Source organism: Hypanus sabinus, chromosome 2 (assembly GCF_030144855.1).
Source record: "Hypanus sabinus isolate sHypSab1 chromosome 2, sHypSab1.hap1, whole genome shotgun sequence".
Lineage (NCBI taxonomy): Eukaryota > Metazoa > Chordata > Chondrichthyes > Myliobatiformes > Dasyatidae > Hypanus > Hypanus sabinus.
In genome coordinates this window covers 56,438,472-56,466,463 of record NC_082707.1, presented here as the reverse complement: position 1 = coordinate 56,466,463, position 27,992 = coordinate 56,438,472, and the positions used below count along the sequence as shown (strand labels likewise).

General features: G+C 42.6%; 1 long non-coding RNA gene across 2 annotated transcripts; it reads left to right on the top strand.

Moving 5' to 3' along the window:
* Nucleotides 1–23: 23 nt before the first annotated feature.
* On the top strand, nt 24–27,757 carry LOC132379019 (uncharacterized). 2 transcript variants are annotated; one of them, XR_009507265.1, is made up of 4 exons: nt 29–11,658; nt 12,494–12,778; nt 23,878–23,930; nt 25,872–27,757. It is a non-coding gene; the product is annotated as an uncharacterized LOC132379019 (long non-coding RNA). The 2 variants fall into 2 exon arrangements; XR_009507266.1 differs by lacking the exons at nt 23,878–23,930; nt 25,872–27,757 and adding an exon at nt 14,298–17,958 and having other exon boundaries at nt 24–11,658.
* Nucleotides 27,758–27,992: the final 235 nt, after the last annotated feature.

Sequence of the window (27,992 nt, the reverse complement as noted above, 5' to 3'; positions counted from 1 at the left end):
CCTCAGTGATTGCCCCAGCCAGTTGATTACAGGGTTACAGGGTCATGTCAGCCTCAGAGACTGGAATCACAGGATCATCAAGGGCTATGGGAGTTCATGATGGTTCCTCTATGTTTTGATGGTGAAAATGAGTATAGAAGGCATTGAGCTCATAGGGAAATGAAGCCCTGTTGTCTCTTATGTTGTTTGATTTTACTAATATTATTTAAGCACTACCACAACTGTCGAAAATCCTTTATTGATTCAAGTTTAGTCTGGAATTGGCACTTCACCTGTGAGAGGTCTTTCTGGAGATCATAACTGGACCACTAGTACCTGTCTGGGTCACCAGACTTGAATGCCTCTGATCTGGCCTTCAGCAGATTATCGATCTCAGGTCTTCTGGTTGGGGAAGACTATGAGTGATTTCGTGGGGATACACTCATCTGCAACTATTTTAATAATGTCCATGACAACCATTGTGTATTCATTCAGATGCACAGATGAATCATTGAACATGATCCAGTCCACCTACTCGAAGCAATCTTGTAGCCTCCCTTGACCACTTCTTTGGCATCCTAATCTCTCGAGTTTTGCTTTTTAATCACTGCTTCTATGCAGATAGGAGAAGGACAGCTAAGTAATCCAATTTACCGAAGCGTGATCTGGGCATGGAGTTGTAGGCATTTCTTATCTTTGTATAATAGAGGCTTACTGTGTTGGGACCTCTGGTGCTGCAGGTTATCTGTTGGGGAAGTCCCTGACTTTGATTTGAAATGCATCAGGATGGACTGTTTCTTGTTTGGAGATGGCACCAGGCAGTATCTCAAGCACTTGATTATTGTCGGCTGCTGGTGGTATATAAACTGCAGTCAGGATTATGGAGGAGAACTCCCTAGGTCAATAAAATGGATGGCATTTGATCATTAGGTGTTCATGGTTGGGGGGAACACAAGTTTGACGAAGCTGCCACATCAGAGCACCACTGTGAGTTTATCAAGAAACACACATCCTCCACCTTTTGCCTTTTCAGAATCAGTAGTTCAGTCCATGCTGTGAATCTGGAAGCCTTCGGGTCTGATTGCTATATCTGGTGTGCTGGGAGTAAGCTATGTCATGGTCAAACATGGAATATAACTAAGTTCAAGGTAAAATTTATTATTAGAGTGCATACATGTCACCACATACAATTCTAAGATTATTTCTCTGCGGGCATACTTGGCAAATCTATAGAAGAGTAACTAAACTGTAAACATCAGGAATTGTTAACTGTGAATAAACTGTGCAAATGCTGATATAAATAAATAGCAATAAATAATACACATGAAATAGCAACATATGAGAGTCCATAGATTAGTGTAGCCATCCCCTTTTGTTCAAGAGCCTGGTGGTTGAGGGGTAGTAACTGTTCTTGAACCTGGTGGTGTGAGTCCTGAGGTTCTGGAACCTTCTACCTGATGGCAGCAGTGAGAAGAGCACGGCCTGCGTGGTGAGGATCTTCGATGATGGATGCTGCTTTTCTATGGCAATGCTTCATGTAGTTGTGCTCAATGGTTGGAAGAGTTTTACCCATGATGTACTGAGACATATCCACTACCTTTTGCAGGATCTTCCACTCAAAGGCACTGATGTTCTCATACCAAGCCGTAATGCAGCCAATCAGTACATTTGCCACCGCACATCTGTAGTAAATTGCCAGGGTTTTCCATGACATGCCAAACCTCCATACACTCCTGAGGAAGTAGAGACACAGTCGTGCTTTCTTTATTCGTGCAATTATATTTATATGATGGCTCTAGGACAGTTCCTCTGGGATAGTGACAAACTCTTTTTTCCCCTCCATTATAGCAAACTTGCCTTCAGGTCCTCAATTTTGTTCTCCTGCGACTGCACATTTGATAACAAGATGCTGGGTAGGGGAGGTCTCATTCCTCTGTGTTTCAGCCTGGCTTGGAGTCTCCCTCTCTCCATTCCCCCTCTTGCTTCCAGCCAAGGTGACGGACCCTTGTCTGCTTAAAGGTGCAATACCTGCTTGTTTGAGAATCTGTCAAATCCTTCTTAAAATTGTAGATGATCATGAAATCAGTGAAATTTGTCCAGGAGAAAATAAACATATTATCAGAATGTGAGACACTGAAGAGTTATGAGATGCCAAGGAATCTAGGTGTCCTCATGAAAGATTTGCAAAATGCTAATATGCTATATTGCAAATAGCTAGGAAAGCTAACAGAATATTATAGATTATTTTTAAGGGGTAAGATACTAAATAAAGGAGTTTATGCTTCAGTTATATTGGGCGATTGCTGAGACATCATCTGGAGAAATCTTGTGCAGTACTGACTTCCTTATTTAAAGAAGGATGTCAATGCATTGGAAGTACTTCGGAGAATATACATGCAAAAATATACCTGGAAGAGAGGCTTTCCTTGTGAGGTTTGGCCAGGCTGGGATTGCGTCCACAAGTTTATAAGTGTGAGAGGTTATGGAAGATCTTAAAGAGGAAGATGTCATCTCTGATGGGATAATTGAGAACTAGGGATTGCTGTTTTAAAATAAAGACCCAGTCATTAAGACAGAGATGAGGTGATTCTTTTTTTTCAAATGCATCTGATTTCTTGGACCTATCTTCCTAAACTCGTGGAAGAAAACTCTTTGGTTTCTTTTAAGGCAGCAGTAGACGGATTCTTAATAAGCAGGAGAGTAAAGGGTTACTGCAGCAAAGTTGAGATTACAATCGTGTCAATAACAATAAAAGCATAAAACAGGTTTGAGAGGCTGAGCACTCCACTCCTGTTCCTAATTCCTATTCTCATATGTATACTCATACTGGAGAAAAAGAAATAATTGAATGGAAACTGAGCAAATTAACTGTGTAAGGACTTCAATTTGTAATGAGGAGGATTTAAGCTGATGGAATGAGAACACCCTCTTCATATCACATCATGCAGAGTAAATCCTTTGATGGATTTACTGAGTATGCTTGCAAGAAAATAGATCTCAGGTTTGTATATGGTGACATATATGTACTTTGATAATAAATTTACTTTGAACTTTTAGTCATTAGGTTTTTCTGGGAGTGATGCACCATCAATAACTCTCGGAGATGTGAGGCAAGACATAGGCTTTTATTGGCTGGAAGAAAGAACAAGCAGCAATTGACCACCACACGACATCCTGGAGACTGAGGCTGTGTCTCCAATCGCCATTATACTGGGGTCCGTGGGAGGAGCCACAGGAGCAGTCAGCAGGGGACGTGTCCAGACAGGTATATGTAGTTCACCACATTCACCCCCCCCCCTTTGTTTTAAAAGAGAATCCTCACGGGGCGAAGTTTCTTACAAGTATATTTACAGGTTAAGTCTATCAGGTGGTCGAATCTGTCACTGCGATCTACGTAGTACTGGTGGTGATTGTACAGGTGCCGGTGGTGCTTGCACTGGAGACGGTGGTTGTGCTGGTTCCAGCCTGACTGGAGGTGTCAGCCCACTAGGCGTCAGTGATCCTTCATGCGTGTGCGAGGCACCTGGTATATGTGTGTGCGAGACGCCTGGTATATGAGTGTCGTGAGGAGTCTGTGTAGGGCTCGGTGTGCGCAGTGTCACCTCGGGTACAGGGTTCATAGTTACCGTGGAGAGTTCGGGGTAGTGGTCTGCTGCTCCTGCGGGCACCAGGTCGCGGACAGAGACCGTGTCCTCCCACCCATCAGGTAAGACCACATAGGCATACTGGGGGTTCGCATGTAGTAGGTGAACCCTCTCGACCAGCGGGAAGTATTTATTGCTCCTCGCATGTTTCCGGAGCAGCACTGGCCCTGGGGATGTCAGCCAAGCCAGTAGGGTAGTCCCAGTGGCAGACTTCCGGGGAAAAGAAAATAGGCACTCATGAGGGGTGGCATTGGTGGACGTACATAACAGGGAGCGGATAGAGTGGAGTGCCTCAGGGAGGACCTCCTGCCATCAAGAGACCGGCAACCCTTTCGACTTAAGGGCTAAAAGTGTGGCCTTCCACACTGTGGCATTCTCCCTCTCCACCTGTCCATTTCCCCGGGGATTATAGCTCGTGGTCCTACTAGTAGCAATGCCCCTAGCCAGCAGGTACTGGTGCAGCTCGTCACTCATAAAAGAGGACCCTCTATCACTGTGGATATAGCAGGGATATCCGAACAGTGAAGAGCTGGCGCAGGGCTTTTATGACGGACGTGGCAGTGGTGTTGGGGCAGGGGATGGCAAAGGGGAACTGCGAGTACTCGTCGATAATGTTGAGAAAGTAGACATTGCGGTTGGTGGAGGGAAGGGGGCCCTTAAAGTCAACACTCTGTCACTCAAAGGGGTGGGTGGCCTTGATAAGTTGTGCCTTTTCAGGACGGTAGAAGTGCGGTTTGCACTCAGCGCAGACTTGGCAGTCCCTGGTCATCGTCCTGATGTCCTCAAGGGAGTAAGACAGGTTCCGGGCTTTCACGAAATGGTAAAATCGGGTGACCCCTGGGTGGCAAAGATCTGCATGGAGGGTGTATAGCTGGTTGAGCTGTGCGCTGGCACACGCTCCCCAGGATAGGGCATCAGGGGGCTCATTGAGCCTTCCAGGCCGGTACAGGATATCATTGTTGTAGGTGGAGAGTTCTGTTCTCCACCTCAAAATTTTATCATTTTTGATTTTGCCCTGCTGTTGGTTGCTGAACATGAACGCAACCGAGCGCTGGTCGGTCAGCAAGGTGAACCTTTTGCCGGCGAGATAGTGCCTCCAGTGCTTAATAGCTTCCACTATGGCCTGGGCTTCTTTCTCCACTGTGGAGTGCCGAATTTCAGAGCCTTGGAGGGTACAAGAAAAGAATGCTACTGGCCTGCCTGCCTGATTGAGGGTAGAAGCAAGCGCGGAATCAGAGCGTCACTCTCTACTTGGTCTCGTCCACCGCATGCATCGTTGCTTTGGCAATGTCCCCTTTAATGCGGCTGAAGGCCGTGCTGGCCGCGGCTGAGAGGGGAAATGCGGTGGACTAGACCAGGGGGCAGGCCTTGTCTGCGTAATGGGGGACCCATTGGGCGTAATAGGAAAAGAAACCCAGGCACCATCTGAGGGCTCTGAGGGTGGTGGGAAGAGGGAGTTCCAACAGGGGGCGCATACGGTCGGGATCAGGGCCAATGACCCTGTTTTCCATGACATACCCAAGGATAGTGAGTCGGGTGGTTCAGAACATACACTTGTCCCTATTATAAGTAAGGTTCAGGGCTTTGGCCACTTGGAAAAATCGTTGGAGGTTGGTGTTGTGATCCGGCCAGTCATGACCACAGATGGTAATGTTATCCAGATAGGGAAATGTGGCCTTCAGTTGGTACTGGTCCACCATCCGGTCCATTTCCCTCTGGAAGACCGAGACACCATTTGTGACACCGAAGGGGACGCACAGGAAGTGATAGAGCCTGCCGCCCGCCTCGAAGGCGGTGTAGGGGTGGTCCTCTGGGTGGATGGGGAGCTGGTGATAAGCGGATTTCAGATCTATTGTCGAGTACACCTTGTACTGAGCTATCTGGTTGACCATATCCATGATGTGGGGTAGGGGGTACACGTCAAGCTGCGTGAACCTATTGATAGTCTGGCTATAGTCCACGACCATCCTATTTTTCTGCCCAGTCTAAACAACAACCACCTGGGCCCTCTAAGGACTTGTGCTTGGCTCAATGATCCCCTCCCTGAGCAGCCGCTGCACCTCTGACTGAATGAAGGCCCTGTCCCCCGCGCTGTTCCTCCTGCTTTTAGTTGCCACAGGTTTACAGTCAGGGGTTAGGTTGGTGAACAACGGTGGGGGAGGGATCTTGAAGGTGGAGAGGCTGCAAGTGGTGTCAGTAGTGCAGCTGTCAGCATGGTGTGTGGGTCAGTGTGTGTGTGTGGTCAGTAGCGGGGTATATGACAAAGTCCCACAAAACTGAGGATTCCTGACAGTGACTGGTGGGAGGGGCCCGTCATCTGCCATAGTCACACTTTTGAGGTGGCTCTGGAAGTCCAGCCCCAATAGCACATGCGCACACAGTTGAGGCATGACCAGTAGTGCAAAGTCCTGATATTCTGTGGCCTGCACCACCAGTGTCGCTACACAACCCCACCGGATGTCTGTGGAATGCGACCCAGAAGCCAAGGTGACCCTCTGGCTTACCGGCCGTGTCACGAGCCCGCAGCGTTGCACCGTGTCCGGGTTAATAAATCTCTCAGTGCTGCCCATGTCAAACAGGCAGCTAGTCCTTTGCCCCTCCACCAGGATGTCCATCATTGACCTTGCAAGCTGGTGTGGGGCACTTCGGTCAAGGGTTACGGAGGCCAGAGTTGAACCACCGTCTTGGTGCCCGGTAAGCACCGGTGGGTTGGGGGCGGGGCGAGGTGGCGCCGACAAAGATGGCCGCCCCCATGTCTTGCACGAGGCGGGCAGGCAAGATGGCAGCGACCAAGATGGTGGCCCCCATGCCTCACACACAGCGGTGCCCGACCCCGCTCGTGGTTCCGACTTACAGACCTTGGCGAAATGGCCCTTCTTCCGGCAGCTGGAGCAGGTAGCTTCTCGAGCCGGGCAGCGTTTTCAGGGGTGCTTTTCGAGTCCACAGAAGTAACACTGCACGGACTTGCGACTGGCAGCAGCTGTGGTCGGTTTCGCGGAGTTCATGGACTCTCGACTGGCAGCGGCGATGGTGAATTAGCTTGCGGGTGGTGGGGTCTGAAGTGTCCATGGAACAGGTGGGGGATCGCATGGCTGGACAGCGTCAGCGTTGTGCAGATCAGCCTCTAGCGTGTCGACCGTCTCGATCGCCGAGCGTAAGGTAAGATCGGCATTTTCCAGCAGCCACTGGCACACGTACACTGACCTGATCCCCGTAATGAAGGCGTCTCATACTAGTAGCTCCGCATGTTGTTCTGCCGTCAGTCCTCTGCAGTCACAGGCTTGCATGAGTGTCTGTAGGGCTCGGAGAAACTCGGCGCTCGACTCGTTGGGTCGCTGTCGCTGCGTCGCTAAGCGATGTCTTGCGTAGATAGTGTTCCCCAGCCGCAGGTACTGTCTTTTGAGGGCGTCCAGTGCCCCTTGGTAGGTCAGCAGGTCTCTGATAAGGGAGAATACTTTCGGACTTACTCTGGATAGTAGGATTTTGTACATTGTGGCAGGCTCAGTCACTGGAATCGCTTCCAAGTATGATTGGTAGCATGCAAGCCAGAGTTCAAAGGCGAGAGCTGCTTCTGGAGCTTGGGGGTCCAAGTCTAATTTTTCCGGACGTAAAATACATTCCATGTTTTAAAACTTCCAGCCAATAAAATTGATGCACCAATAATAACTCTCGGAGACGTGAGGCGAGATATTGGCTTTTGTTGGCTGGAAGAAAGAACAAGCAGCAATTGCCACCACACTACATCCTGGAGACTGAGGCCGGGGCTGTGTCTCCAATCACCTTTATACCGGGGTCTGTGGGAGGAGCCATGGTCAGTGGGAGAAGCCACAGGAGCAGTCAGCGGGAGGGGGGGGGGGCGTGTCCAGACAGGTATATGTAGTTCACCACAGGGAGAGACTATGGTTAGGAAAGCAGAGCTAACATGGATAGAAGCAGTGTCCCAGGGAAGGTGGAAGACGTACCTACCTGTGCTGAGCTTTGCTGGAAATGGTGCTTTTGTTAAGTGTTTTCATTGTATAGATTAGAGGAACTTAACAAACCTCAGCATCACATAAAAAAAGAATCTGTACTAATAGAATCTAAGTTGATAGAGTTCACAGCCTATAATATCCTCCTCCCCACATGGCATGCAATTGGATACACTTCACTAATGTGTATACGGGCCTTTGGAGTTACTTCAAAGTTTTCAGGGTACAGGTGGTGCTTTTTTTCCAATTTTCCATTGTGAGTGTCACCTTCAGTTTTTAGTGCTTTATTTAAAATGTTTTTATTTCAAAGATAAACTTTATTCATAAAATATTTGCAGGAAATACAAAAAATACATGGTTTATATTCATACATTAATAGTGTTGTCTGGTTTATCTATCTATTGTGCTATTACATTAGTACAATCTACTTACAAAGCTCATGTGACCTGCTTAGACAATTTGCCCTTCAGGTATTTCCACAGGACCCAACCTCTCAGTGTCCAATGGCAGCAGGAGTTTGGGTTGAAGTTCTTATCACAAACCACTGAGTTGCTTGCATCAAGTTTTAGCACGCACTCCTGCAACCTGTGATGTGTCAGGCAGCAGTACTCCCTTATGGACATCACATTGTACTGAAAGGCCAGCAAACTTCAGGCACCAAAATGAGTCTTACCAAACTGAATGATCCTCCAGCAGCACTTGAAGTTTGTCTCACTGTTCATCCCTGAGGACAGCCTGTAGATCAGAGAGTCGTCAGTTTTGCAGCATTTTGGGATGATCCTCAAAGAGGAACCTTGCATCCTTTCCAAGCCTTCTTTGGCAGTGCACAGTCTGCAGAGGTGGGTGATCGATTCACATCCCAAGGGGAAGGTGCACTAGGAATGAGACTCCAAATGTGCAGGAAGGAGCAGATGTGGAAGCTCCCTCTCACTGCTAGCCAAGAGCTTGGGGCTTGAACAATGAGGCATTCAATAATGATAATGATGAGGTATTCTGCCAAATAGTTTTGACAGTCTGCTTGGGGAACAATCCCACAGGATCCATCATGTCCTTCTCCCACAGTGCCTGCAGAGCATTCCGTGCTGACTACTGGTTAATGGATTTGTAGTAAAAGGTGTTTCTTCCAAATGAACTTTTCTGCCAAGGACAGGCAATGCAGCAACTTTAACTGAATATGATCTTACCAAGGTTAGGCCCAACCTTCACAGATTGATGTCAGTGTACAGTGGCACCTGGAGCTTGCATACCTCTGTTCAATGTACCATTTGATGCAGGCACACACAGAACCTTAAAACCATTAAAGAATTACTGAAGTAATCTTTAGTTGCTATATTTTTAAGAACTATAGGAATTAATGCTTAGGCCAGTGAAATAAATTTGTTATGACTGCAGTTATTGGAGGGCTTGATTTTTGAGGAGGGACTGGATAAACTGGGCTGTTTTCCTTGGAGTGAAGGAGGCTGAGGGGTGAACTTGTAGAAGTTTATAAAAACATGAGAAGTGTAGTTAAGGTGGATGGTCACAGTTTTCTTTCCCCCAGGGTAGGAGCGTCTACAACTGAAAGCTAAAAATTTAAGGTGAGAGAAGAAATATTCAAAGAGGATCTGAGAGGCAAAATTGTCACATAGACAGTGGTGGGCATATATAATGAGCTGCCAGACAAAGTGGTAAGGGTGGATACAAGCATGGTTAAAAGACATTTGGGCAGGTTCATGAATAGGAAAGGTATAGAGGGATATGGGCCAAGTGCTGGCAAATGGAACCAGCTCAGAAAGGCACCTTGATCAGCATGGATCTGTTGGGACAAACGGCCTCTTTGCAAGTGTATAATTCTATAGCGACATGAAAAGTTTTGTTTCAATTATATCATTCGGTCATAATATTTTTTAATCATACAAAGCGGGGAATGATTAATTCTCTCTCCTTTTGAATATTTTAATGTTGTTTGCTCCCTCTATTCAACAGCAGTCATTAGTATACATTGAGCTACACCCAATTTACATTGCGATATCACATGATGCATTTGTGACTTGTTCCAGACATGCAGCATAATTAACTACCCATTACAAGATGACCACAAATTTAGTTGCCGGTACACAGTGTAGGGTGGGGCAGAAGATATTACCAAACCTGTGAAAGATGTTCCAGTGGTGTGAACGCTGAAGCACAAAAACCTGCCAAGCAGTTCCAATGCCCTTGAACTCCGTTGATCATCTCAATTATGCAATTGTGAATGTTGGCTTTACATCAGTTCCTAGTAACACAGTTCAGTCTTCACAACACAGAGAATTACCTGTGGCAAAAGTATCGTGATTGTTTCTACAAATTTCTGCCAACAGTTGATGAGCAATTTGAATCTCTGAGTAATGGTTTGAGCATAATATTTATGCTATCAACGTATCTTCAAGAGATTCAATGTTTATTGTTTTGAAATAGTCCTGGAACTATGCGGGTCTTCAGTTTCAATGAACAGTCGAGTGAAAAGATCATTTAGTACCAGTGAAAACAAAAGGTGTTTAATTTTGTGAAGTAATTCAGAAGTTGTAGGACCATTTTTACCTGAATCAGCAGAACTTGTAAAGAACAACAAATTTGGAACTGCAAATTTGGCATCTTTTGACACAGAATGTTATGTGCCAAGTTTCTACAGATTTAGCTGGAGTTATCGAGCACACTGAATCTCACATTTGATTTTGCACTGAACATTGCAGCATCTCCAGAGTGATGCTGAGGAATGTGGTCCAGTGCAAGGTACAAATAAAGTAGCAATTTATATTCACAGAGCAGCAGCAAAGACCAAAGTTCCAAAGCAGAATCTGAGGCATATAGATAAGATATGCATCAATTGATGTGAATGATGCTATAGAAGGTAGTGTGTATCAATTCAATATACCAAAAAAATTTTACTGCCAGAAAACTAGGCAGATATCTCCAGAAAGCAAGTCAAAATCTAGGGAGTGAATCAAAACTACTTCAGTGGAGTCATTTTTTTTTCTGAGCAGAAGATGCTGTAGTTTAAGGAAATTGTGGTTTGGGAAATTGTTAGTGAAGTGTGTTTGTGCAACAATAGTCCATAAAGACTAAACCACATCTGTAATCTCCCCAATTATCATATGATAGATATTATCTAAATTGAGATGTTGAATGGCAGATGAGGTTTATATAACAATTGTGACCCTCAGGCTCGCCCGGCTCGTGTTCGTCTAGGAGAATCAGCCTTCGGCCCCGCCGAGCTGGGTAATCACGTTTGTGTGGATGCTGTGTAATGTACCCCCAGTTACAAACCCACAACGCAAAATATCAGACAGTACACTATATGCAATCAAATGACTGAACTTTATGAATGTTAACATGAATATGGGGTTATTAATGAAAATGAAAAAGGCCCAAGTCAAGTCAAAGTCCCGTTGGAGCTCCTTCTACCACCATTGGTCTCCTCTGAATGTCACAGACCCTCAGATCCCAGTCCACTCCATCTGGTGGTCTACCAGCTCTCTCCACGCACGCCTTCCCTCTTCATCTCTCCTCGACAAAAGACCGTGAAAAGACACCTTTCTAGACTCACAGGACACAGCAACATGCATCCTGTTATCTCCAGCCATAACCCAAGCATTGCTGCTACAGAGAAACCGTTACCTCAGCAGTGAACATTACAAAGTAGCCATTACATTAGCAGTGAAACCTTACAGCACGTAACACAAGTTTAATGTTCCTTGACCTCCTTGCTACACTGGACACAGTTGAACGTATCATCCTTAACTCTCCAAGTCTGCTCCAAACTGTCCAAATGCAACTGGCTTAATATGAAGTTTTTTCTTTCTTTTCTTGTTTTATCAATGAAGGAGAACCCCCGGCCACCCCCCGCCCCCAATATTCTTGGCTCCATTCTTTCCATTAAGGATAGGTTGTCTAGCCGTGACATCATCTGTTGACCTGGGGTAAGCATGCAGACTGCTGACATCTGGATTTACTCACCATTCTTCTTGAGAGTGCAGCCACTGGTGCGGATTCACTGAGGGACCTTATATTTAACATGCAACCTTCTGCCTGTGGGAAGACTTGACCAGGTCAGTTCTGCTTTCACTACTCCCTCAATCTCATTCCATATCATTCCCAGGAATCTCATTTAGTCCGAAATCAAGCAGATTGGAATCAGAATCAGGTTTATCATCGGCATGTGATGCAACATTTGTTAACTTAGCAGCATCAGTTCAATGCGATGCATAATATAGAAGAAAAAAATAAATAAAATAAATAATAATAATAAAAAACAAGTCAATTACATTTATTGAATAAATTTTTAAAATGTGCAAAAACAGAAATACTGTATATTAAAAAAAAGTGAGGTAGTGTCCAAAAATTCAATGTCCATTTAGGAATTGGATGGCGGAGGGGAAGAAGCTGTTCTTGAATCACTGAGTGTGTGCCTTCAGGCTTCTGTACCTCCTGCCTGATGGTAACAGTGAGAAAAGAGCATGTCCTGGGTGCTGGAGGTCCTTAATAATGGACGCTGTCTTTCTGAGACACCGTTCTGTGACGATGTCCGGGATACTTTGTAGGCTTGTATCCAAGATAGAGCTGACTAGATTTACTACCCTCTGCAGCTTATTTTGGTCTTGTACAGTAGCCCCCCCCCCCGCATACCAATAAAAGGCAAAGTTGATTCATTACCTTTGCAAAATTACTACAGATCTCAAACACAATACCTATCTGTTCTCATTACATGAATTCATGTCAAAGTCCCTTGTATGAAATGAGAATGATATACAGGTATTCTTGCTACTGGGAACCCTAAAGAAGAAACTCAGTTAAATGCCTTTATTGTGGACATCACAAGTGAATAGAGTTAACTTTCACAGTAATGTACCTATCAATCAAAAGGTTTCTACATTTTGATTACAGCTTCAGAATGGCTAATAGCTACAAAAGTGGAGGGAAAAAGCTATCAAATACAGACACCTGATGGGTCAGATCAAAGACCTAACTGGCGCAGGGTCTGTGGAATACTTCGGATTTGTGGTCGGAGCGAGGGGTCTCTGGACAAAAAAGAATGACGAACTGTTGCAGTTCATCGGAGGCAGAGGATTCAAGACATTTGCAAGGAACATTTGCAGCCTAACGATCAGGCTGACGATTGACGTCTTGCAGACGTTCATGGACGGCTAGCTGGTGAAAGGTAACAGTCAGGTGAGCAAATAAGGTTGACGATGACTGCTTACCATTAACTGAGTGCCACAGCTTCCTGGCTTATCCGATATATCCGGGTATGTCTAGAGAAGTTAGGCACAAAGATTAAAATTCACGACAAAAGTACATTCCCGTGTTCATAGTCACGATGAATGTCAATGGTCTAAACAAAGCTCACGTTCTCGTTTTCCCTATTTATTTAAAAAAAAATTTTTACTAACCCTAACCCTTAATACTAACCCAATTCTGCTTTGCATCCCCCGTTGTCACTATTCTGCTGACTAAATGAAGATCACAAGGAACCTGTTATAAGTGAGTAAGACGATTGGCCCAAACATCGGCGAGTGCCCATGACATTGGCAAGAACCGTTCCCCGATGGGGGTAGGGAACAATCCATTCATCTGTGGACGTGACACATAAAACCACGAAAAGTGCACGTAGCTGGTCTTTGACCAGATAGGACTTGTGGCTTCACAGTCAGGTTGTATTGTCTGAATCTGTGCAATTATTTGATATTGTTATTTAGGCTCACAATCTGAACAAACCAAGGTTCTGCCCCACATGGCTTCTGGGGATCACTGTATATTTATCTGATTCCGATTCTGAAAAATTCTGTTATAAAATATAGTCTTTAGTATAGGGACAGGACAGAGAGTAACACAACAACTACTTATGTTATTTAATGCTAGGCTAAGCAGGCGAGCTTCATAATTCTTATCAGCAAAGAACTGATAGCACACTGAATCTGGCGTCAATGCTGTTCCTTCTTTTCCAAAAGCTTAGTGGACCTTTTTTTTAAAAAAAATTGTATGAAAGGTATTTTATTAATTACCTACTGTTACAAAGTTTGGAATTAGATGTCAAGGGCAGAAGCCAGTGGTCGGAGTCCAAGGTGAAGTGTTCAGCAGTTGAAGGCCAATTGAATGGATACCCTTGAAGATGAAGACCAGCAGTCCCTATTATTAATGGCTAAAGTTAGTGGGCCCATGGATGAGGGATGATGGCCCTCCCTCTTGGTTGGTGAGTCCTCCCATGTCAGTGAGTCCTGGGATTGGAGGTCCATGCAGTCAGGTGACATGAGGACCAGTGACCCTCAACAACCCTCCCCAGGGTCAGCGAGTCCAGCGATCAATGCACATAGGAATCCTGAGGCTGAATCCCAGCACCTAGGGTTGAAACCCAGAGATGAGCAAAGTCTAGAGTTCAAAGTCCAGGGATCAGCTAGTCTGGAGGTTGAAGCTTGAAGGTCAAAGACAGAAGTCAGAGAGTCTGGACGTTGAAGCAGAGGTCTCTGTGTCCAGGCCTTGGACTGGAGATGGAGCCCAAGGTTTATAAATCTGAGAGCCCGAAGCCAAGGACTGTTGGGCTGTAAGCAGCCTTTCCTGTGTGAGTGGGGGGGGGGAGGCGGGGGGGTGGGAGGGAGCTTTGGGAAAGGGGGTAGTTCTGCTGTCATTTTGTTTAGTTGTTGTTTTTTGTTGTTACGTTGTTGCTGTTGTAACTTGTGTTGTTCTGCTAAAGGTTGTGGGCATGTAATGTTGGTGCTGGAATGTGTGGTGATGCTTGAGAGCTGTCCGAACACATCCTTCACTCTTTTTTGGTTAGTAACACAAATAATTCATTTCTTTCCAAGGTACATGTGATAAATAGATGAATCAGATCTGGAGCAGCTCTATTCAATCAGCCCTCTGAGGAGTGTATTAAGAACCTTGTAGCAAGTTTGTTATTTTTCTATGGCATGAACACAAATCTGGATGTATACCACTATCAGGTCACCTCTCATCCTCCATCGCTCCAAGGAGAAAAGGCCGAGTTCACTCAACCTATTCTCATAAGTCATGCTCCCAAATCCAGGCAACATCCTTGTAAATCTCATCTGCACCCTTTCTATGGCTTCCACATCCTTCCTATAGTGAGGTGACCAGAACTGAGCACAGTACTCCAAGTGGGGTCTGACCAGGGTCCTATCTGGCTGCAACATTACCTTTTGGGTCCTAAGTCCCATGATTGATGAAGGCCAATGCACCATATGCTTTCTTAACAACAGAGTCAACCTGTGCAGCATCTTTGAGTGTCTTATGGACTTCGACTGTAAGATCCCTCTGATCCTCCACACTGTCAAGAGTCTTACAATTAATACTATATTCTGTCATCATATTTGACCTACCAAAATGAACCAACTCACACTATACTGGGTTGAACTCCATCTGGCTCTTCTCAGCCCAGTTTTGCATCCTATCAATGCCTGCTGTAACCCCTGACAGCTCTCCACACTATCCACAACAGCTCCAATGTTTCTGTCATCAGCAAATTTACTAACCCATCCCTCCACTTCCTCATCCAGGTCATTTATAAAATTCACAAAGAGTAGGGGTACCTGAACAGATTCCTGAGGCACACCACAGGTGTGACCCATCTACAACAACTGCTTGGCACAACTGTAGGCAAGCCAATTCTGGATCCACAAAACAATGTCCCCATGGATCCCATGCCTCCTTACTTTCTCAATAAGCCTTGCATGGGGTACCTTATCAAATGCCTTGCTGAAATCCATATACACTATGTCTACTGCTCTACCTTCAATGTGTTTGGTCACATTCTCAAAAAATTCAATCACGCTCGTAAGACATGACCTACCTTTCATAAAGCCATGCTGACTACTCCTAATCATATTATACCTCTCCAAATGTTCATAAATCCTGCCTCTCAGGATCTTCTCCATTAACTTACCAACCACTGAAGTAAGACTCAATGGTCTGTAATTTCCTGGGCTATTTCTACTCCCATTCTTGCGAAATGGAACAACATCGCAACCCTCCAATCCTCCGGATCCTCTCCCATCCCCATTGATGATGCAAAGATCATCACCAGAGGCTCAGCAATCTCCTCCTTCATCTTGTGCAGTGGCCTGGGGTACTTCCCTCTGGTCCTGGTCACTTATCCAACTTGATGCTTTCCTAAAGCTTCAGCACATCCTCTTTCTTAATATCTACATGCTCAAGCTTTTCAGTTCACTGTAAGTCATCCCTACAATCACCAAGATCCTTTTCTGTAGTGAATACTGATGCAAAGTACTCATTAAGTACCTCTCCTATCTCCTCTGGTTCCATACACACTTTTCTATTCTCCTTGAAATAAATTCTGGCATTGCATTTGCCTTCTTTACCACAGACTCAACCTGTAAATTAACCTTCTGGGAGTCTTGCACAAGGACACTTAAGTCCCTCTGCACCTCTGATGTTTGAACCTTCTCCCCATTTAAATAATAGTCCGCATTATTGTTCCTTTTACCAAAATGCATTATCATACATTTTCCAACAATGTATTCCATCTGCCTCTTTTTAATCCTTTCTTCCAATTAGTCCAAGTCCTGCTGCAATCGCATTGCTTCCTCAGCACTAACTACCCTTCCACCTGTCTTTGTATAATCTGCAAACTTTGTTACAAAGCCATCAATTCCATTATCCAAATCATTGACAAGCAATATGAAAAGTAGCGGTCCCAGTACTGACCCCTGAGGAACACCATTAGTCACTGGCAGTGACTTTTATTTCCACTCGCTGGTTTCTGCCTGTCAGCCATTCCTCTAACTATTTTGAATCAAAACTGGTTATTGATTATACTTTTCAGGCATCGACAAATTCTTTGGTGATTTCCATGCAAGTCAAAGATCCTCACAGTTGTGTTTTGCATTTTACTTAGGGAGGAGTTAAGACCAGAAATAGCTGCACCGAGGAACATGTTTTAATAACAATAATATCAAACTATGCAGGTTAAAAGTACAACATTATATAAAGTCCATGCACATTAAATCATCTGAAACAGCCTGGAGTCCACGTAAAAGCAGTTCCATGTGGGATTCTTTGTTTTACATGATTAACCACAGAATTGAATCATTTAAAAAGGGAATATGGTTAAACCATCCTTACGTATTATTAGATAAGGATAAAGTGTTCCATTCAGCCATTTGAGACCAATCTGATGTGCTGTTAGATCATTGGTATCCATAGAACAACAGCTTGTTATACATGCAAAGTGTCTTTAATGTAGTAAAATGTTCCTTTACAGAATTTGACACTGAGGTAAGAAAAATGGCAGATGTCCAAACACATCCAAGTTGCAGATGTACCACTGCTGTTGGTAAAATCTCAGATGATAATGAGGCATACAAGAGTGAGATAGATTGCCTGGTTGAGAACTATTACCACTCCAGCCTCAAACTCAATATCAGCAAGACAAAGGATTTGATTACAAACTTCAGGAAGGGGAAGTTGGGAGAACAGACTCCAGGTGTCATTGAGTGGACAGGGTGAGAGCATTAGTTCCTGGATGTGAACATCCCAGAGGGTCTGTCCTGGGCCTGGCATATTGATGCAATCACAGCAAAGGCATGCCAGTCACTCTTCTTTATTCAGAGTCTGAAGAGATTTGCTATGTCTGCATATTTATCTGGGCTTCTCAGATGCTTTTCCATATTTATCTGAACGTCCCTGTTATCTATTGCCTTAATAATTGCAGTTATAAAGCGTAGGATCAATAACATTGTAATTTCCTCTCTTTAAGCCAATGTTCATATCAATAACTTGTAGACTCAAGAATATGGAGCTGATAACCTTACAGTAATAGAGTATTAACTTTATAATATGCTCACTGAATCACACTCTTACCATGAAATGAATTTTACATAACACTTAAAATAATGTTGAGTCTCGACAATACATTTCTTTTCAATGTACTAACCATAGCTAAGTTAAAGGCTGTTTCAGCAAATAAAGCATACACAAAATTGCTGAGAGTGAGCCTCACCTACTCTAAATATGGCTTCAGAGAACAATTAATGGCATTTCTACATGCTTACTGTTGTTGATTGCTATTTCTGTAAACTTTACAAATTAAATGTAATATTCATCTGTATATAATAAATTGAAAATCACAATGGCATGAAATATACTCTGGATTGAGGACTTCAATGCCCACTAACTGTATAACTGGCCAGTCTGTCAAATCCTGGGCTTACAATAGGTTGCGTTAACACCAGAATAAAGAATAAGGCTGAGGCATTTGCAGTTACCTTCAGTGGATGATCCATCTCAAAATTTTCTTGAGATTCCCAACATCATTTAGTATAAATAATATAAAGAAACAGGCGAGAGTGCTTGGTATAGTCAAACGCATGGAACCAAACAATTTCCCAAATATAGTTCTGAAGATGTCTGCTCCAGTCTAGTAGTGCACCTAACTAAGCTATAACCCTGGCACATCCTAGACAATGTGAAAACCTGTTCAAAGTATGTCCTGTGTTCAACAGCCAATACAGGTCCAATCTAGCTCATTAGCACCCTGGCGTTCTATACAATCATCAGCAAAATGATGGTAGAAGTCATTGACAGTGAAGGCCAGCTTCAACCAAGCTAGTATCATTACCTTGAAACCTCTCAATCTTTCTCACTGCAATGTTGCACCACACTCCTCTTTTAGGAGTGGAAGTATTCTTCAGAACTAATGGAGAAACTGTTCAAAATATGGCAATTATACTTAAGAACCAAGGTCACCTAAATTGCAGTTGTTAGACTGGAGTATACAGCTCATTTTGCATTACCTGGACACCAGAAGCAACACACCAGTTACAGACTACTCACTTTTCTTCTCTATCAGCCTCCTGTCCCATCCGTAGTTCTGACATTGTCTTCATTAGCCACCTCAAAACCCATGAAATCAAAATGAAACAAGTCAACTTCAGCCTCAAGGGACTATCAAAGAAGAGAAAGTCCAAGTATAGACAAAATAGCTTGACTCCTTGGGTGGGATGGGAATGAAAGGCCATAATGTAAAAAAAAACGACATTTCCCGCTAACTGCAATTGGCACCTTAGACCTTTGTTCCTCAGAATACTGTTTGTTTGTTTGTTTGTTTGTTCCAGTATCAATCATCTTCTGCTCTCTTATCAATGACTTTACTTTCATTGTAGCTTCTGTGGTTTACATCGACGGTATAATGTTCATATCAGTTTCCGATTCCTCAGAATGTAGTAAGGTCCAGGCAGCACTCAGCCATGAACTGAGGAGCAGGCAATAACTTACTGACACAAATGTTGGGCAATAGTCATCTTTGACCAGGAAGAGTTAAACTACCTTCAATTTACAATTACCAAATCCCCTTGCTTTAGCATCCTTTTCTGTAAATGGACAAGCCACAGAAATGGTATGGTTACAAAGGCACATAGAAGATAAGTATCCTATAGTGAATGTCATATCTGCTGGCTTCTCAAAGTCTCTCCACCATCAAGATAACATATCAAGGTGTAATGAAATTCTTGTCACTCGATTAGATTAGTACAACTCCAATAATGCACAAGGAGCTTTTCATCATCCAGAAGAAAGTAGCCCACTTGATTTTACTCTATTTGTATGAGTTCATAATAAACACAAAAACAGATGTATTCAGTTTTGCATTGAAGGCTTTAGATCAGATGAAGTTCTTGGTGAGTTATATAGCCAGCAAAAAGAGTGTCATTTGTTTTCACTTTTTTTTAAACTAATCTCATGCACAAAACATTAGTGCAATGAAACAATAGTCAAGATACTGGAATGCAAAAAATCAGTCAAATCACACACAGCAACAGCTGTGGCTCTCAAATTCAATTAACAATCTGTGTAAAAATTAGTTCAAGTTCATGGTAATTCAACCACACACACATGCATATACAGTTAAATGAAACATTGTTTCTCTGGGACCAAGATACAAAACTCCGTACGTATAGTTACAATCCAGCACATACAGTCACAGAATAGTAGTACAAGTCCCTCAGCAGCACGGTCTGAATACTGACAGGTTGACATAAAGTATGAGGTACAGTACATTTTTATGTAAGACAGTATAATGTTATTGGCATTATTACAATACAAGAAGCAGTCAAATAAATACAAGAAACAGTAGCAATAAAAGATTAGAAGTGCCCAGTGCAGGATGAGAAATGGGGAATAGGTTCGAGGGGGAGGGCAAAAGGGCATATGGACAGGGTGTACATGTTCACACATTGCACCGGGGTGTTATGAAATCTAACAGTTCAGGGAAGAAGCTGTTACTCAGCCTCACACAGAAAATGCTGGTGGAACGCAACAGGTCAGGCAGCATCTATAGGAAGAAGTACAGTCGACGTTTCAGGCCGAGACCCTTTGTCAGGACTAACTGAAAGAAGAGACAGTAAGAGATTTGAAATGAGACTATGAGTGTATATTTCAACAGTTTCTGGAACGGTCAGCAGGATGCTGAAGAAATACCAGATTAATACCATCTGTAGTCTCATAAAGAAGCTCAAAGCACAGCTTATGTGGGTCAAAGGTGACCTGGGGCTCAGGTTGGCTGGTGTTTACAGGGTTCCTGTGAATGTGCAGCAGCATATAATCAGCCAGATGGAATGCACGGTAGAAACCTGCATCAATGACCATAGGAGGTGTATCCATTTGCGTTACCCGGAGAAATTGATGGTAGCAGAATATTACATCACAATGGCCATAGGATTGGCTTCATTGGTACAAAACTACTGTGCCAGGCCAACAGCTTTTGGGACCACTTGGTGGAAGAAGCCATTGAAATAAAACTAGAGGAAAAGAATTATAACGCAAATAAGGGTTTCACTCTAAGAAAGAACTGGAGTTTGATTGTAAACAAGGTGCGACAGTGGAAACCTGATTGGATGAGGACTAACCATCAGGAGGAACAGACGTTGGAAATATAAATACCACCGAGCTCGATGTGTGCCGGCATGATCCCTGATGCAGGTGGCAGAGACATCAGAAAAATCAATACCTTTACCCAGCTGGAAGCCTGAGTGGAGTTTATTTGTAATAACTAGATGGCACAGAGAAATGAAGCTAGATTAAAGGATGTGTTTATCGTATCAGGGATATTGTAAGGATAGTGTGATAAATACACCATTGAGTTGAATGTGAATCAGAAGAGTCAACAATATTTGACAATTAATCTATACAAGCGCTTGAATTTATACAGAAGACATATTTATGATATGAAATCAAGGAATTTCTTTGAAGATATATTTCATCAACAAGATATGATATAAAGAGATATCCCTTGAAAATAGGAAATCTAATTAGAAGTGTACATGCAAAGCACTTAATTCCTGTCAAAGATATGCATGAAAATATTGAAGAGTTGTATGATTATTCCAGAAGTTGTTCCTATGGAGATTGCAAAAGAAATGACACCAGATTTTACTGAATAGAGTGAGGAAATAGCATATACCTGAGTCAAGAAATAATGACATTGTCGATGATCCAACACCCTTTTACAATATCAAAGAGATTCAGGAAACCTATGACTAAGTTCAATCTATAACTAATGTGTATGTATGAAGTCATTCTTTTTTTTGGAAGACAGAAGTAGCTTAACGTGTCATATGTGACACAAAATGACGTGTCAAAACGTGCCACTGCTTAGTCAGAGAGTTGAATAAGTAAACTGCACATATGTTACTAGTTCTCCACATCTCGTAGTGATTCATTATATTCCTGGTAGTTCATGCAATTAGAATAGAAAACCACCCATATATTACAGTTGGCAATTAAAATTAGCAGCAAGCTCCTCTACATATCCTTTTTCTGTTAGCCACTCAGTTGAATTAAATAGGCATGACATCTGAATAAATTTACGAGGAAATAGGTTTTGGGTACTTGAACAATCAATTCAGAGTTGTCTGCATTTTCCCTGTTCACACCCAGCAAGGACAGTTTGAAATCTTGTCTCTTTCTTAACAAAGAAGGAGCACAAGAAGTTGTATTTTATTCAATTTCTTTTTAAGAGAAGTTGCTCACAAAGAATTTGTGATTATTTTGGCTGCAAAAATAATATATATTTTGTTGATATGACATGAAAAATCAGGACCTCCTGTATAAATCGCAAGACTCCGGTATGTACTTGTTCTGGTAAAGTAGTTGATCTGTACAGCTGTTACATTTTTTCCACCGTTCCGCCCTCTTTTTGAAAGGGCTTGTGAACAGACTGGTTTATGCCTGTCACTTTCTTGCAATTCACTCGCGTACACAGGGCGCGAACTAGCTGCAGGAGAGAACATTCATGTTCCAAGGATCTGCAATCATCTTAAAAGTAATTGTCCATAAACACAAACAGAAATTACCAGTGCTCTCTACTTTGTATTATTCTTCCTTTTTGGGTCAGGCTGATAAATGCAAACAGTGATCCCAGAAATTCATTAAAATAACAGCTTCCTTCAGTTTTTTTAAGGATTGCATTTAACTACAGATTTTAAGCTTTCACACCACCTAGTGGAAGTTGGAAACAGATTACAGCATTCCTTTTTCAAAGAAGAACCCATCACCTGGTAAATTCTATTGAACTTAGATTCAATTGGCATTCTGTATTTTCCTTCATGTTCTATCAGAGAATGTACTACATCATGAGGCAGATGATAATGGCCTTCTCCCTGTCAGACTCTGCATAATCAGAAGGATATTATAAACAAGTCTCCCAGCTTTATGTAGGTTTTGATGATTTGGTTCAGCGTTCAGAGCGCTATCTTCTCCCATCCTCCCGATTTATGGCATTGACATCGCATTTCTGCAGTTAGGCCTCAATATTCTTCACAAGTCAGAAAGTTGGTGCAGAATTCCAGCAGCGAAATATCCCATATTGACTCTTCTTCTGGAACTCACTCTTCTACTCAGTGTGAAGTTAGTCGTTAAATCAGTTTTCAAAACAAATTAGCAACAGGAAGGATTCAAGTCTTGAGTATAGTCTTCCATCATTGAATTGTCATTATCCCCATCCCAGTATTACCAGGGGCCAATGTGAGAAATAAATGTTCCTTATTCTCAAAAATAAAATTTTGCTTTTATTTCAGAATTCCAGCATCTTCAATGTTTCAATTTTGTATCTTTAGTTGAAATTTGCAACTCATGCTTATGTAGACTTGTTCAAGCATCACAAAAATTTCTTAGAGCAACGTAGAAAATACCATACCTGCAAACCCCAAAATAGTAGCTACTGACATCTAAACTCCTGCCAGCAAAGACTAGACAGCCTTTGGCTTTTCACCTAAGCATTGCAAAGTGTACAAGTAATCTTGGGCAACAAAAGAGACTACCTCCAGAATAATGCTTATGTTCTCTATTTAGGTGGGAGGAGTGGCAATATGGCTTTAGTTCCTGACAAAATAGCAGTAGAAGTTTGAGAAGCCCAAGAAATGTTGTAACTGTTTGAGGGAGCATGGCCAGTGCCATTCAACGATGCTGAGCACTTTCTCTGGGACTGTGGTTATGCCTTAGAGTGAAAGGACATAACCCAGGAAGGAAATGACTGGGGTGTAGAAGTGGCATTTCTCCATCTCGCAGTGCAGTTGGTTTTTGAGGAAATGCTGAAGGATTGAATGGATGTGACTGGATTCCTGGAGAAAATGAGGATGTCGTCAAGGTAGATGAGCACATACCTGTGTAGCATGTCTCAGAGGATCTCGTGAATGAAGGCTTGGAAAATAGCTGGATTGTTGGAAAAACTGAAAGGCATCATCAAGTATTTGTAGTGGCCAGTGTGTGTTATGAACACCAATATCCACTCATACCCCTGGCAGGTGCAGATCAGGTCATACATGCTCCATTGATCCAGTCCGGTGAGAAGACCTGCTGAGTGTTTTGAATACAGGAGTTACTAGTCAGTTTGAACTCAGTGTAGGACTGCTTTAAGGATGCCAACTCCAGATTCTTCCCAAAACCTTCCTCATGAGTGGGTAAAGCCACAAGTCAGCAGAGGCTTGCGATCAAGTGTTCCTCCTCCTGGATAAGCTACCAACCTCAGTTGACAAGCCTAAATGCTCCGAGCGACTGATTTCCAAGATGCTAGTAACCCACCTTTGCCCTTCTTCTGTCAGTAGAAATGGTTTCACTGGGCTTAGTAGCTAAGCCACACGTAATGGGAAGGAACTGGACTTGGTTGTCAGAGGCAATTTGAACCTCATGCCATTGGGAGCATGTAGTAGGTAGTGGGAGCTTATCCCACTACCACCCAGCTATAACAACCTTGAGAAAATTGCGAGTGATACCCTTAATAATAATAAATATGTAATCCTCAGGTTCTGTCAGCTGTGTAAGTCTAGAGAAGACAATCTCTGGCCCTGCCAAACAGGTGAGATCAAGATGCGAGTCCACCCCAAAACCCCGTTTGTGTGGATGCTGTGTGATTCGTTACCCTGTTACAAATCAGTACCACCAAATAACAGACAGTGCACCAGATATAATTAAACAATTTAGCTTTATAATTCTTAATTTGACCACAGGGTTAGCGAAGAAAAGCAAAAGAAGAAAAGGGCCCATTTTAATGAAACAATCTAGTGTGCACAAGTTGGAGCTCATGGTTTCTCCTTTGCCGATCCTCCTTCAAATTCCCTGGGCTTCATCAACTCCTGGCCCCCCACTCCAAGTCCATCCTACGATCTCTCCTCTCCTGCATCTTCCCTCTCCATCTCCTGCTGAACAAAAGATCCAAGTCACCTCAGAGTCAGGCACACAGCACTCACACACAAAAAAATCTAACTCCCTTCATTGGACAGCTCACCATTATCTCTAAACAAAACCCAAATACTGCTTCTATAGAAAGACCATTACATTAGCAGGAAACCTTTCCCAGGGTGTTACAAGTACAAAATAACAAGGCACAAGGGGCCACCAAACAAGAAATAACAATACTAAACGCTACTAGGCAACAAGGTACCTGAAGGCCATGAACAACTGAGGCTGGCTGGTTCAATGAGTGAACAAGGATCATGGATGAGAAGTGGGTTTAAATAGGCTGCAGGTGATTAGTTGGAAACAAATGATGGGTGATTCTTGTTAGCTGGGGTGGAGACTGGGAGGTGCCTGTCTGTGCAGGCCTGACAGTTGTCCTTGTTAACCTGCCATTTGAACAGCACCTGGAAATCTCAATGACTTAATTTAAAAATAAACCTAGTATGTGAAATTGAAGCTCAAACATTGTTCACTAGAAGGTGTTGCAAGCCACACACTCAGATGTCCAACCTGCTGATATCCTCCTGAGATACCGAGAAAAGTTATAGCGGTGAGTGCATAGTTCTGGGCAAGAGCTTGCGTCAGATTTGACCAACACTCAGCCATGGCTGCAAATCTAAGCAATCTTCAAAACACCTAAGTCAACTCCTCCAGAAAGGCTAATGGTGCTTGCAAGTACTATACTTTGCCACCATAATTAAATGTGATTCATAGTGAACATCCCAAGTCTGTTCATTTCCCCTATTAAATTAGTGTGCCTGCCAAGTATCTGGACAGTGAAAAGATGGACCAGTCAGAGTTGCTAGCCTAGTAGGCAAATGAAGGAGACATTCCAAAAGAAAATTTATGATAGATTTAGTGATGGACCTGTGAGGTTTCCCTCTCCAGCAGAACTACCTGCTTTCATCATCGGCGTGAAGACATGCCAAGTATGTTGTGCACCCTATGCATAAAATGATAGATGATGGACTGCCCTAAATGTTCATGCAGAGAAGAAACTCAGACTGTCATTATATTGACATGTTTGCCCTAACCATTCAAATGCATAGGACTCTGCAAAAGCCTGCAAATTGTTTTATAGATATCAAAACAATACTTACTACAGCCATTTAAAACTAACCAACTCACTTTATGGCTCTTCATGTGAACATAAGGTACTCTCAGTGTGTTTGTGCAAATTATGACCCTGTGATAAAGAAATAATTTGCATTACACACTGTTGTAGAATGCTTCATGCAAAACTTATAATTATAAATGAAACCTCCAGCAATGTATTCATAGGTAAAACTTAACGACAACTGGATGAGAAGACTGAAACTGGCTCATATTATGAAGTAGAATTAGGCTTACTTAAGGCAGAAATTGCACTGTATTTGAAGTGTCTGTGTGAAATGAAACCACTTGGCTACGATGTTAAAGACTGCAAGTATAAAGATTCCCTTAAAACTTTAAAATGAAATGAAAGTAAAGTCATTCAGCTGTAGCAAAGCTGTTCAGCTGTGCTATTCAATACTTTGTTATGCATTTTTGTTTGTTATATTTACATGTATTTCTTTTATAGGGTTTCAGTTACCATGCATGTTCATGCATGGTGAAGACATGAAAGGACATAAACATTCAGTTGTCTTCCAAGCTCAGGGCATTATACAAATGTAGTTTGGAGTTCAATTCTGCCGTCCTCCGTTATCAAGTTTGTACATTCCTTCATGTTTGAACTTGGACTTCCTTTGGGTGTGCTGGTTTCTTCCCACAGTCCAAAGACCTATTGGTTAGTAGGTTAATTAATCATTGGCAACTGTCCCATGATTAGCTTATGGTGAAATTTGCCAGTTGCTGGGCAGTGCAACTCAAAGGGTCTGAAGGGCCTGTTTCATACTGTATCTCTCTAAGTAAAATAAAATAAATAAATAGGTCTAATTAAATGCCTGTCTATTATATTTAGAATTCCGGAATAGTGGGGTTATAAATAGTGTTTCAGGTGTACGAAATCCTAGTTAAATCACAACCAGAACATTACAGTGCAATGTTGATAAATTGGAATGATATCAGAATACAAAAGAAAAAATAATCTAACCTGAATTGGATTAAATGGCATTTTTGCAAGATTTGATCAATTTTTTTCAGGATACTAAGTAGATTGGTAGATGTCATCTTTGACAGGGATCAAGCTAAAAAATGTGTCAGTCCTGAAGTTAGGAAGTATTTCCCCATGCAATACTTTGTAGAATTTTGGATTCCCTGCAATTTATGAAAAATCAGTTGCAAATTTTAGAACTGAGATAGATTTCATCATAGGCAATACAGGAAGAATGTGGATACTATAGCAAGAGTGCAGAGGAGATTTACAAGAATGTTGCCTGGATTGGAGGGGGTACCTTATGAGAATAGGTTGAGTGAACTTGGCCTTTTCTCCTTGGTGTGACGGAGGATGAGAGGTGACCCAATAGAGGTGTATAAGATGATGAGGGGCATTGATCGTGTGGATAGCCAGAGGCTTTTTCCCAGTGCTGAAATGGCTTACATGAGGGGGTATAGTTTTAAGGTGCTTAGAAATAGGTACCGAGGGGATGTCAGGGGTAAATTTTTCACAGAGAGTGGTGGGTGTGTGGAATGCACTGCTTGGTGGCGGTGATTGAAGCGGATATAATAGGCTTTTATTTAGGTACATAGAGCTTAGAAAAGTAGAGGGCTATGCGCTAGGGAAATTCTAGGCAGTCTCTAGAGTAGGTTACATGGTCGGTACAACATTGTGGGCCGAAGGGCCTGTAATGTCATGTAGATTTCTATGTTCTATATAATAGGGAACGTGACACATTAATGGACTTGACTCATACATCAACCATGGTCCAATTGAATGGCCGAACAGACTTGAGCAAATAAATAATCTGCTTCTATTCCCATGTTCCAGATCTTGCTGATTTAATGTTTTAGGGTGGATATGCTGCAAATGCTCCATAGCACATTTAGATTTGAACAATATCTACAAAATCTAGTAATGCCAGGAATGCTTTTACAGCCTTGTCAGGATTTTAAATCAAGAAATGTTAAATAAAAGACACTTGCTTTATTTGCAGTTCTCAGAAATTCATTCTCAGGACGTGAAAAGGTGGGAATTTGTTGCCTGGCTTAATTAATACTGAGTATGATACAACTGAGTAAACCACATCAGAGTTAACCACACTGGTGTTGAGCTGAAACCACAAAAAGATCAACATAGTTAAAAGTGACTACCATTAGAATTTTAAAATAAACCAACTTCTGCTGAAACCTGTATTTTATTTATTATTTCCAGATTTTCCTGTGGGGAAATTTTGAACTCATATTCTCTGGCTAACTAGCGTTGTAACATAATTGTCTTACTGCTATAACCCAACATTTATTAACAAGATAGATCAGTTTTCAAATTGCTTAAATTCCATCAAATGTGTAATAAAAGTAAGGAATCTCCTTGTATTTTTTTCTTGTACGTGTTATGAAAGCAGTAAAAAGTTAACATCTGGTTAACTGTGGTCTGGCCACCATCTGTGACAACACTTGAGGTCAGGTATTTGTAGATGAACAGTAATAAAAGGCATTCCTGGTAGTCCAGACAGTACAATGCCAACTAATCTATAAACGGACATCCTCTTTTGTCTTTGCCAAAGGCCCTATTGAAATATTATTAAAATTTGTGATTTGCAGC